The sequence below is a fragment of the Coffea arabica genome, chromosome 5e, assembly GCF_036785885.1.
Source record: "Coffea arabica cultivar ET-39 chromosome 5e, Coffea Arabica ET-39 HiFi, whole genome shotgun sequence".
Lineage (NCBI taxonomy): Eukaryota > Viridiplantae > Streptophyta > Magnoliopsida > Gentianales > Rubiaceae > Coffea > Coffea arabica.
Window position 1 is genome coordinate 26,918,798 of NC_092318.1, and position 13,750 is coordinate 26,932,547.

Consider the following 13,750-nt stretch of genomic DNA (forward strand, 5'->3'; position numbering starts at 1 on the left):
ACTATATTAAACCAAAAGAGTACTATTTACATCTTCAAAAGTATATATTCAGACCACCATATTACATTATAATAACAATCAGTAGAAGGTGGACCCTAAGGTGGGTCCTTATATAAACCACCAAAACAAAAGGAACATCTTAACCGACCAACTATTGCAACTAACCCTAACTATACTAGTGGCAGTGTCCAAAAGTTTCCCCGCGTCGCCCCCTGCTAAGGAAAACCAAGGAAACGGGGTAAGCTATATGCTTAGTAAGTACACGGGGGTAAACACGTAAATTTCATATTAAAATAAAGGGCAAAAAGTCCCGATGGCCCTCAAACTATTAACCGGATGAACTTTTGACCCCCAAACAATTAAAAGTAAATTTTTGGCCCCCGATCTATCCAAAGTACAAAATGTTAGACCTTTTGTCAAATTCAGCAGTTAATACCGACGGAATCTACGACTACGTGAGAAGCACACCGAAATACGAAGGGCATTTTTGGCAATTTCAGCATCCATCACAAAATAGTTCTCGATTATGTTCCGATCGCATAGAAATTGGATGTCCTTGGACAAATTTATCAGGCAATCCAAGAATGTAGCACAAGTCGTCATGTGTTTGGAACAACCCGCCTGACATTGCTCATAGGCGACCAATTCAATAGAAACGAGCTCATGAAATCATCCAAAGCAATTCTGGGCATCTCGATTACCCCCCGTGCCTGAATTTTATGGCCAAGAAGCTCTCTTCCTCGTTGGGTTTAAGGTCAATTCCAGCGTACGAGAGATGCGAGACGCATTCGATTACGCGAGTGTTCAGAAACCCATCGGGTTTAGGTTCGCCGTGTTCCAGGGGGTTGAAGCTTTCACAGAGAAAGTCCAGCAAATGCTTGCGTTCGAGTTCGAGGCTGCTGTATCTGGCCAAAACTAGCTCAAACCTTTGCAATGCATTGTTGAAGAAATTTAGAGTCAACCGGCCCAAAGACGGCCCTGATCCTTCGTTATCGGGGTAAGCATACACCCACGACATCTGGATCGACATCGAGGTAAGCGGATCATCTGGATCGACCGGCACCAACCCTCTAAACTTTCGAAAGATTTCCAGAATGAAACAACTGTCAAGAACCAACATCTCTATGAATTCATCACTGCTGTACCCTGTATTTTCAGAGTAACACTCCCTAGCCTCGGCTTCCAAGGGCTGCACGGCCCTCAAATAGTCCTCCAACCCGATGCCCTTTTTTTGCGTCCGCTTCAGAAGAGCACCCCAGAATCTCCATTTCGTATGCCCTTTGTATTTCGGGTCTCACGTGTTGGTAGATTCCGTCTGTATTAACTGCTGAATTTGACAGAAGATCTAACATTTTGTACTTTAGATAGATCGGGGGCCAAAAGTTTACTTTTAATTGTTTGGGGGCCAAAAGTTCATCCGCCTAATAGTTTGAGGACCACCGGAACTCTTTGCCCTAAAATAAACAACTATTTCACAAAATGTCAAGTCAAGTGCAAAAGTAACAATACAAATGAAGGATACAGGTTGGCTCCAAAGCCAAATCGTATGCCACGTGTGATCTCCTGTCGACACTCCGTCGACCACAAATAAGGTCCGTAGAACTCCACTTGTACTTCCACCGTACACCTTATCACCCTCACTGGCCAGTCACCTCACAAACTTGCTCGAGCGAACGAAATCACAAACTTGAGCTTGAGTCACAAGCTCAGGTCACAAACTTGGTTCACATTCTCGGTGAACCGGATTCACAAACTTGGTGACCTCAGACTAAGTTGGACTGGCTTCGACCAAGCCCTGACCGGCTCGAATAGTCCATCTAGGTCGAAAGATCAACCCCAACTTACAAACATCACCCCGAGCTACAAGCACAAGGGGTTCAAACCCAAAACTCACAAACGTCACCCCGAGCTACAAGCTCAAGGGGTTCAAACCCAAAATAATTCATGTATACACATCTCATAAAAAAAATATAGGTACAAACTAGGGTTTAGGTCGAGTGTGATAAAGTACACCCTCGCCTAAATCCCCTTTTTATTCTCATCAAAACACATAAGCAGTTTATACACATAAACGGCCTGAATACTTACTCCAAAACTACGTATAGCAAAAATGCAAGGATCGCGTCACATATACAGCTAGTAGGCCCCACCGGTACCGTCTAGCCCGTCACCGTCTGAAATAGAAGATTGCATCACAATATATCACAAACGGCCACTAACATGCATAACTCAAGTAAAACGGCAACATTGGCACATGCAAGTGCGGAAACGGCACACGGAAATGGAGACGGACACGGAAACGGAAACGGCGAGATTTGCCATCCCAAACCGTTTTGATCAAAAGTTAGGCTAGCAATATCGGATCAAGATGGGTGAGACACCGTTTTGAAGCTATGAGGAAGGGCTACAACTTTTATTTAGACATCTCAACCCATATCTGTGACAGCCCCACCTTCCCCTAAGGCGTACCAAAAGGGTTAGAGGACTGCCTGCGCAGTTCTCGCCAGGACTACTAAAACGGTAAAACAGTAACTCAATGCGTTCGGGAATCTACTAGCGCGCTTAAACAAGCCAACAATCAAGAAATGGAAAAACAAAAGTTAAAACATAACGTGAATAGTGACTACCACATCACAATCAGCCAGGACCCAATCAAATGCAAATAACTGCTTACAATCCTTGAAAGGAATATATATACAAGCCAAGTATAATACATGGAACATGAATACACATACACTGTTACCAACCACATTTGTATGATTACAAGCCAAAAGGAAACATGTAAATTCAAGTACAATCAAGTTGCCAACTATTGAGGAGCTATACAAAATCTCTCAACCAGCTCTACTCAACTCATCTTCAAACTCACAAGTCCAAAAGGTAAATCCCTGTAAGCAAAACAAAATTCACGGAGTGAGCTTTCGCCCAATGAGGTACCATCACCAAAATATACCAGGATCACATAAACACAAGAATATTCAGTCCAAATACGCACGTCAAGTAAGTAAAATCAACAACACCCAAGTGTAGGGAATAAAAGGATACGGATGGCTCTCAAGAGCCCTTTTCCTCTTTTGTCATGCTTGATCTCATCTCATTGACTCTCCGTCAATGTATACCAGGTAATCATGACCGTAGACTCCTCTTTACTCCAATTAGCCGTCCACCTCACTTTCCCCTTACCGGGCCCGAACACCAAACAGTACAGAATTGGTATTACTCGAGTATACCGGAATCAAGGGTCTCATACCCAAAGATTCCCAAATACAGTCCCCATGGCTTGTCAAATGTCCCCGACCAAGTCCTTACTGGCTCGAGTCCATTGACTTCCAATGAGGTAGAGCTCAGAGTGAACATTAAAGTTGGTATCCAAGCGATACCAAATCCAGTACAGTCCATAATATTCAAGTAATATCATAAACAGTCAAGTAAGCTTAGTATAATAACCAGTCAAGGAGGCTAGAGAGTACGAGAGTGGTAAAGTACACCCTCGCCTCACCTAGCTCAAACAATCATCACAACTAGTCCAAACCACAGAATTCAAGTACAAGAAAGCCACGGAATAACAAACATGTGAATACTACACTCACCAAGTTCAACAAAGAAATTTCACAAGTTTTCGCCCGACGTGAGCCTCGGATCACCGGCACGCCCTATAACAATCAAGAAAGTACAATGAAAACGCAAACACAAGTCGAATACCTTTTTCTAGGAACTATTAAGGCAAGACCCAAATATAGCTTGGAAATGAAAAATACATAACATTTAGGGTTAAAAGTAGAAATAAACCCTAAGATTATTCACTTCTATCAAATCTCAACCCAACACATAAGAATCCAATACCCTAGACACTTGGACAGCATTTCCCCTAAAATTTCTGCTTTTCCAACCTACAAGACAACCAATAAAAGCCATCCAACACAAGCACAAGCACCCAAACAATATATAAGCCATTCAATATGCGTCATTAGGGTCATAATACCCCTCAATTATAGCCAATTAGAAGCTCAACTATCAACCATAGAAAACCCCCAATTTGAAACCCTAAATCTGAAATTTTCCGCACAAGCGGAAATTTTCCGCAATTAACCACAATTAACACACAAGAGAGCTATATAATGCCATTTAGAACCATCAATTCCAGCTCAATCATATCAATCATAGGAAAACAGAAAATTTCCAGAAAAATCAGAAAATTAGGAAACTTCACTCCAATCCACCAAATCTTCCGTAAAATCGCGTAAATAGCTACTATAAGGCACCAATTGGCCAAAATTAATAACAATAGATGAGTTCCAAGCAAGATACCTTAGTTCTTCAAGAAAGGTTGTAGCTTATGAGGTTTTCTTCCAAAACAACACCACCAAGTTCTTCAAAGACCCTTAGCAATATGTTTTTATGGACTAATTCAAGAAACAAACGGCTAGTTTTCAAGATTTGAGCAAGATTAGAAGATGGAAGGTTGAAGAATTTTTTCCTTTGCTTGCTAGAGAGGTTCGGCCAAGACAAGGCTGAAATGAAGATGATTTGGTCAATTTTTGGTCTTTTATTCAAGTTAAAGAAAGTTAGGAAAAGTTAGGCAAGTTTAGTCCAACAACAATTTGACACTTGGCGCATTATTTTTGCTAGAGCTATCTTCTTGTCCCTCATGGCTAATCCATCTAGACAACCTCCAATTATCTCCTAATACCTAGTAACAAAATTTCTTTACGCAAAAATTTAACCTAATTGGTCAAATTTCTCTCACTTAATGCACTAGCGGGTCCCACGACCAAAAGACGTTCCAAAATTCTCACGAACTACCTTATACTAGAACAATGATTTAAGAACTATATTTACTGATAAAATGTTGATAAAAGTAATATAATAAAGAAATTAAAAGAAAACGGGTGCACAGGAATAAAATAATAAATAAATAATAAATTTTTTTTTTCTGGGTTCTCACAATATCTCAATAGGTATTGGTCAAAAATGCACAAAATAGTTCCAACTATTTCATTTCGTATTACCAAACAGGCCCTGTTTGAAAGACCGTAACTCACGGTTCAGAAATCAGAATCAAGAAATTCCAGAGGCGTTAGAAAGCTAAGACATAAGGCTATAACTTTCATGTTTGGACCAAAAGATCAATACAGAGCATGGAGGAAAACGGGTCCAAACATTCTTGTCAGAACTGTCCAATGCGCAGGCAGTTCTGACAATTGATCTTGTTTTGGTCATAACTGAAGCTACGGAACTCGGATTTGGATGCACTTTAAACCATTTCGAAGCTAAGACAAGGACCTACAACTTTGATGAAGACCACTCAGTCCAGTTCTCACCCTAACTAGGTCAAATTTACCAAAATAACTCCAGATTTTCCAGTTCGAAACTCACTGTGAAATTCAACTAGCAGTCCTGATTCATTCACTCATATCTCAGCCTATACAACTCCAATTCAAGTGATTCCAAAGCCAGTTGAAAGCTAAGATACAAGGCTATAAGTCTTAAGAAGACATCATCAACCAAATCAGCAGTATTCCTGGTCAAACTAACCAATTACAGAAGCGGATTATCAGGTTCGGACATAAACAGGGCAGCAGGGGTATTTCAGTTTTTTCACAGACTACATTGCTCCGATTGAGCTGAAATTTTGTAGGCACCTATAAAATACCATTCTATACAACTTTCATGTTTTATACCAAGCCTAATTCAGCCTCTAGCATGGTGCAATAAAACCGGACAGAATAGAGCTGAAATTTTCCAGAAACCTGGAATTTTGGGATTCAATGCAACTTTTCTTGATTTCTTGCTCCAATCATCACCACAACCACTTATATAAGCTTAAATACAATATATATCATCCATATAGCAAGGATAGGTAGCAAATACCTCAAACCCTAACTCACATAAATCACCTTTAAATCATCATAACAACTTGTATCACCACTAATCCAACCAAAACAAGTATTATATAACAACTTAAACCAAAATAAAACAACCAAAGCCATGGTTTTAGCCTTATACCTCAAGACAAGAGCTTTCAAGAGTTATCCTTCACTTCCCTTGGCAAAATTTAGCTCCTTAAGCTTCCCAAGCTTCCAAACTAATGATTAATCGGTTTAGTTTTTTCTTGTTTTCACTCATTCAAGCTCAAACCAAGATTGATTGAAGTTTCCTTTTCTCTTGTTTTTCCTCCCTCAACTCACGGCTGATATGCAGAAATAATGGAGGAAATAGGTTGGTTTTTGGTGATAAATATGGTGTAAATTAGTTAGTCAACCAACCAATGAAATACCGCCACTTGTCGCCACCAATTCCATTCATTTTTTTCCTTCTCTCTCTTGGTATTTAAAGTCAACAATTGTGGCTGATGTATGAGATATTTTGAGGGTTAATTAGCTGTAATAAAATGAGAAGATTAAGATAATAAAGTAGGGATCAAGTGGTGTGTTCAATCGGTAGCGCGCGACACCCGTCGGTCCGAGCCGTTTTTCCTTAAATCGCATATACTTGAGTTTTTAACTTCTAATCACTAACTTATTATTATCACTTCTAATCATATAATATTTCCTCATCCAAAATTCACTCTTACCTACCAAATTTGATCCTCCCTCCGTACCGAATAGTCACACTACGAAAAACGTGAAAATCCTAATTCGCTCTAACTTGGAAACGGACAACGAAAACCCTTACTTCTATATTCATTTACAATTATTGTGGGGTGATTGGGTAGGGCCATAATAAATAAATAATTTCCAAATAAAAGGGCATTTTTAAGAAAAACGTGAGGGGTTTTACAATTCCATAAATTGAATTTAAGGTTTCGGTTAAAATATGAGAAATTTGAGAAAACGATCAGTCACAAGTGAAACTAGGGTTTTGATTAGACTTTTAGGGTTTCTAGTCTTTTAAAATAAAACAAAGTTTTAAAGCAAAACCAAAGAAATAACTTTAATTCCTTCTTTAAAACAAAATAATGTTTTAAAATAAAAATAAACTAAAGAAACCGTAATATCCTCCTTGAGACTAAACAAAAGATGATCCTAAAAGTTGGGGTATGACAGAATCTATGAAAAGTGTCTTCTGGAAATTTTTAGTACATTGAATCTAGTTTCCGATGATATAAAGTTTCCAATTTTTGGACTTACCGAACTCAAGATGTGAAATTTCAACTGTTGTCACGTAAAGCTGAAAATTTCTGATTTCTAACAAATGAACTTTTATGAACTTCCAACTTCCTTTTGAGATTGATAGTTCATTTCAAACTTGATTTCATGGATGATACAAGTTCTTTTGTGACTTTAAACCTTCATTTGTGAATCTCGATTTTCAATGGAATAAACCTCTTATGATGTGTTGTCCTAGTTCTAAGCAAACGAACTTTCTTCTTTGTATGCTCAATGACCTAGGGTATCCGTGAGTGATGGTTGGTTAAAATTTCTTCAGGTGCTCAAGAGGGTTTTGAAGGGAATCCCGGTGAGGAATTTTAAAGGAATTTCTTGCTCACTTGCATTTGAATTGGTGAGTGACAAGTGCATGACGTGTTGCATAATACTTGAACTACTTCTTGTTGAATGTGTGAATTGGACTTGTCGAGACGAGTGTGTACTTTATCGCACTCGTTCTCTCTTGCTTGACTTGATAATTGACTTGCTAATACTCGATAATCATATTCGTGCTTGTGCGTGACTTGGTGTTGATTTGAGAGAAATCTCATCAACTTATACTTGCACTTGTGGGGACGCCCAAATCCCATTGGCTAACCTTGTAACTCGAGCCAGCATGGGCTTGGTCGAAAAGCTTGGTGAACCATGGGAAATTATAAAGGTTGATCTTTTGAGATCTTGCTTGGCATACTCGAGTAGTATTGCCATTTCATGCGTGTTTGGTTCCGAATCCGAGACGGTGAAATGGTGGATGGAGGAAGTAAGTAGGGTTCTACAAACTTGTGTATTTACTCGGTTGATGGAGTGTCACCACTTGAAAGTGTTGGATCAAGCCCTCGGCAAAGCAATGGGGATTTAGATCCTGAGAGCTCCGGTATCCTTATTGATTGGGTTTTGTTTTCCTTTGTGAGTTACATGAATATTATGGCTGCCCTTCTTGTATAAGCTTTAATGCTAGTTGTATTTATTTGTTTGCCTGCTTTTCTTGGCCTCACTGAGCGTTAGCTCACCCCCTTAAGTTTGTTTTCCTTAGCAGGAACTTGAAGTGGAAAGATTCTGGAGAAGCTGGCTTTGATTGTCTTTTGGTCCAATTATGGATGCAAATGATTTAGTCAACTTTTGGTGGTTGTATTTTTGGGCAAATTTGATGTAACTTTTGGAAATATTATGATGTAGAATTGGATGACTATTGAAGGAAGCGACTTTTTTTATATTAGTTTTCTTACTGGTTGTTTAGTTCTAAGTTATAAATCTTGACTTGTATCGAGTCCTGGCGAGAGCTAGGTAGGTGGCCCGCCGAAACCCTAGGGTTCGCCCTAAGGAGAAGTGGGTCGTCACATTTTCAAGTAACATTAGGGTTACCGTTTGTAAGGCTATAAATACTAGCCTAAGTGTCGTTCTTTTAGACATTGAATAATATTCCAGATTTGAGAGTTTTCTTTCTCTTGGCTTTTACGAATGCACCTTGAACATCTTAGAGGATTCCTTTGAGTATTCTACGACTTATCAATCGAAGATCACGTTCGATTGTGGCATCATCTACCTTATACCAAGGTTCGTTAACCACATGATTAATGGGTCAAGGTCTTTCGCTTCCAAACTCTGATACCAATTTTAGATCCTTGGGCTTGTCTCTTACGAGTTTCATCACAACGTTGGTGGCGTTCGTATCAGCTGGCATCAAAGCTGGTTAAAGGTATCGAGTTGTATCCTTGTCTTGTGTCAAGTTTTGTTTCTTGTTTACGTTGTTCTAGGGTCTTTCATTTCTGTTTAGAGTCCCAAAAAAAAGTTACTGTTCATTGATAGTATTCATCGATACTGTTCACCGTTACTGTTCGTCGATTACTGTTCATCCAAAAAAAAATCTATTTGTGTGTTATCTTTTTTTGTGTTTTGTGTTTAGTTCAAAAAAATCCAGATTATAGTTCTTGTTCTTCCTTCGCTGGGGTTTCCGTTTTGCTTCTTTGTCGCGTCTTGTGCTTCATTGTTAATTTGCTGCCCGAATCTATTGGTATTAATTGTCATTTTTGTTGTGTTTCCTGGAATTTATAGTGTCAATTTGTGGCTTTAATCTCGTGTTCTAGTGTCAAAAAAAATTCTGGTTGAGTTCTTGTGAAGAAATCCAAACAAGTAACCTAGGGTTTCTTCCACAACTTTGTGTTAGTTTTGACTTGTATGGCTAAACATACCTTGTTTCTTGAGTTTCTTGGATCAAGTTCCGGTTTTTCTTGAAATTCCAAATTGTATAAACACCAATCTTGAAGTTCTTGAAGATCAAAATTTGGTTCTTGAAACGTCGGAAACCATTGCTGAAAACTTTGGACTTGTTTGAAAAAACCTTGGGTTGTTGGGGGAAGATCTTGGAAATCTTGTTTTGATCTTGAATCCGTGGGGTTTATAGCCAGTAAATCTTGAATTTCTTGCTGCAAAATTCGGATCTTCTTGGAATTCTTGAGTCATATCTTCAACGGGTTAAGCAACCAAAGTGCAAAACCCTAATTGTTCTTCCTTGAATCCGAAAAGTTCTTGGCTATTGTGGTTTAAAAAAAAAGAAACAAGGAAAAAAAAGGAACATCAGCCACGAATTTGATCTTTAAGTACTCCACAAACAAGTGCGGACTGTGTTTTGGCAACTCAATAAGTTGGCTGAAGTAAAGAAACTAAAACAACCACACCAAAGCTTTCCTAATCCAATTTGGATTCTAGTTCTAGCCTGTAATTTCGTTTCTTGTGGGACTGAAGCTACTTGGAAATTGCCAATTGAGAGGGTAAACATTGTTTCAATTGGAAAAAGAGTGTAGATTCTAAATTCCATCAATTGTTCCAGCTTGTTTCCTAATTCTAAAGCCACAAAACTAAGGCTGTCGAATAGAGTATTCTTGAATTCCTTTGAGTCGTTTGCTGTTGTTGTCCTTAGTCGCTACTCTTAATCAATTTCTAGAATATTTCCAATAAAATTTTTAGGTCTTGGAAGTCAATTTTGAGTCATTTTTTTCTCGGGCAGTTACATTGTTCCTTTCCATTCAATCGCGACAATCTTACTTGATCTAAATTGTTAAGTTGTTCAACACTAGAAGGAACTCTAATTTCTTCAAGGAGTTGAACGAGGAACTGATGTGTGCACGGACCTTAGCCCACGTGATGATCCAGTTTGAGTTCCATTGGGTCCGGTTACGCGTGCAAGGGCTAAACGCTTCAAAGAATCACTTCAAGCCCTTGTTTGAAGTGTCCAAGATCAACATGGGATCCACAGGAACATTGAAGGCTTGGAAGGTGATAACCAAATTGTCTACACGATGATCCAAGCCCATGAAGATCCAAGTGGCCCGCCTGTGGAGATGGACGGCTAGGCCTTTAGTCCTTAGTGTTAGGTCGGTCTAAGTGTCATTGTTAGTTGTTAGTTGTTAGTTGGAAAGTGGAGTCTCAGCCCACTTATGTCCAAGGATGGCCGACCCTCCATCTAGTTTAGTCTTTAGGTTTCCGTTGGTCTCAAGCCTATAAAAAGGCTCCCTCATGTACGATTGGGGGGTTCCACACTTTGATAATTAAAATTTCAGCATTGTTTTCTCTTACATTCGAGAGTTGCAATTCCATTACTTGCTTGGCAAGTGTTCTTGAGCAATCTCGCGATTGTACTTGATTGTTCATCCGGCCTATCTACTTGAGTAACCACCTCAATTGGAGTCGCCGTTCTACCGCCTGGATTCAAGTCGTGTCGTCCTTCTTGATTCTAGGTATCGCAAATCCAAACGGTTGGAAATCTCTCTAGATCCTTGTGCAAACGTGCTACCTGTCTCGGAACGTGTTGACCGAGGAGCGTATTAGGAGCCTTGAGAATTGACTTGGTGAGATTATTAGAGAGTTTTAGTTAGTGAAAATACGAGTGTGAGTGCATACACGTGAGGCAGTGTGTGAGGTAAAATTATCTCTTTTTACTACTACATACACATCTTTCACATCACCATGACTAACGAGGGAGAAACAAGCTCCCAAGCTTTTGATTTCAAACTTTTTATAGAGGCGTTAAAGGGTAAATTGGGACGAATGATGGACCAGAAGTCGGAGGTGATGCACCAACAAATTGATAGCTTGGAAATGTCACGAGGAAGTTCCAAAGGCAGCTGTGGAAAGACTTATATGCATGAGTCGAGTAACTCCAATTCGAACAAAGAATATGAACCTAACCAAAGGAGAACCAAGTGAGATGCTAGACCATCAGGTGACACCATTAAAGGCACTAAAGTGAAGATTCCACCCTTCCAAGGACGATCGGACCCTGATGCATACCTAGAATGGGAGAAACGAATCAAGCTTGTCTTCGATTGCAATGCCTATTTGGAGGAGCAAAATTTGAAGTTGGCAGTGGTAGAATTCACCGATTATGTTGTTGTTTGGTGGGATCAAGTCTCAACTAATCGAAGGAGGAGTGCAGAACCCACTGTTCAAACATGGGTTGAGTTGAGACATCTCATGTGGAAGTGATTTGTACCAAGTCATTACTACCGTGACTTGTACCAAAAATTTCAAACTCTTACTCAAGGAGCTCGGAGTGTTTGTGACGACTCATGTTTTTATTTCTAAAATAGTAATTTTTATGATTAATTACCCTAGTATTAGTTACTTATATTATCGTTACAAGAATTTCTTTTAAATTTCGCTTTATCGCGCGCGAATTGAAAGTTCATATTTTTCGCGTCAAATCGGCCGGATGGAGATTTAAGAAATTTATTCTAGACTACTAAGAGTGAATAATTATAGTGTTAAAGGAAGTACATTAGAGGTTTAGTGCACAAGTGAAACAAACCCAAGAGAAAACGGACACGAAACGCGCGCGCGCGAGTACTATTCATAATTGACTTTTGTGCAAATTATAACCACAAAACACTTAAGCTTCCAAGGGAAGCTTCATTCATCAGCCATACTCTCTCTCTCCTCTCCTCAAGCTTGGCCAAACCTCCAAGGGAAAAGAAGGAAAGAAAACCTCTTCTTGTCTTGCTCAAATCTTGCACCAAAACAGCATCCAATCTTCTAACTACTTGGAGATTTACTTAATCTTGGTGGAGGACTTCATCTTGCGGTTTTCTTCAGAGAATTTCGATCCAAATTTCTGGTTTCAACACAAGCTAAGAGGTAGTCTTGTGGTGACCTCTAGGTAGCGGTCTTGTGGTGACCTCTAGGTAGTGGTCTTGAGGTGTAAATGCTTGATTGTGGTTGTTATGTGTGTAGATGAAAAGATTATGGTTAGAAACGACAGAAAAATCGAAGGAAGATTGCATTTGGGTGATGGCCGAATCTGCCCTGTTTTTGCCGTGCATTTGTTTCAAATTTTTGATGCTCAAATGATTGTGAAACTGATGTAGATATGTTTTATATGATGTGTAGAAAGTTTCTACCAAAAATCATTTGAATTGGTTGAGCAAAACTTGAAATTTCGAAATGTGAAGAAACCTGGAAAATGTGCTCGGACAGCTTGAACGGTGTCCCTTTGATCACACATATCTTTTGTACAGATGTCAAAATCAAGTGCCATTTGTGGCATTTGAAACTAGACATTTGTAGCTTTTCAACGATATAAAATTCACTTTCTAGTTCGAAATAAGTGAGCCATAGTGAGTCGGCAAAATTGCTGCCCTGTTCTGTTGGCCTTTCCGAGAGAAAGGTAGAAGCTACATATTGTGGCTCTATTTTTTCTCACTTATGAATTGATTTTGAGAATGACTTGTTCTTATGAAATGTATCCTTATGATTCTAGTTTCCAACGCCACCAACCATTCACAATTTCAAGTTGTATTGAGTGAGATATGGTCCAATTTTCAAACTGCGACAGAACTGGAAAACCCTTCTTTTGGGCTGGCCGACTGGTTTAGTTGTTTGTGAGATGATTTATATTGAAATTTTGATGTCAACCAACTATCAATTGCTTATGAAATGTTTCTTGGACCTTGGTTTCCCAAATGAACGAAAATGGGACTGATTTCATGGTGTAAAGTGTTTGGAAAGGGAAAGAAAGCAAGAAGGCAGATTTGTCTTGAAAATTTCTTGAACTTTGGTAGTTTTGTTAACTACCTTCCCGTACGAGATTTTATGTGAAATTTTATATAGGAGTATCCCTCATATGGAAGTTGAAATGTACCGAATTTGGTGTCATTCTAAAACCATTTCGATACCCAAATGATGTGCCAAAGTTGTTCTTCAAACCTAGAAAATTTACTGAACGGTCTTTGATTTTGGCCAACTTTGAGCTGCTATATTTTGGCACTCAAAACTCCGAATTTAGTTCCATTTGTTGTGTTTGAAACTTTGTTTAGAACTCTTATTGTAGTATGAATTTCAGAGGCTAGTTCACTTTATGTGAATTTTTCCGAATTTCCAAAGTTTACCGAAAAATAATATTGAAACTGTCTTGTATGCTCAAGTCAGCCACTTTGAGCTGAAATTTGAATGCATTCTGTTTAGAATCTTGGAAAAGTGTCTTCTGGGAACTTTTAGTACTTTGAACCAAGATTCCAACGGTATAAATTTTTCCAATTTTGGACTACTGAGTACGAGTTCTGATTTTTCTAAATTTGATGTGTAAAACTGAAATTTTTCGATTCGATGGG

General features: G+C 39.0%; 1 pseudogene; it reads right to left on the reverse strand.

Annotated features, from left to right (window-relative positions):
• Nucleotides 1-429: 429 nt before the first annotated feature.
• Nucleotides 430-11,098, reverse strand: LOC113743893 (UPF0481 protein At3g47200-like; annotated as a pseudogene).
• Nucleotides 11,099-13,750: the final 2,652 nt, after the last annotated feature.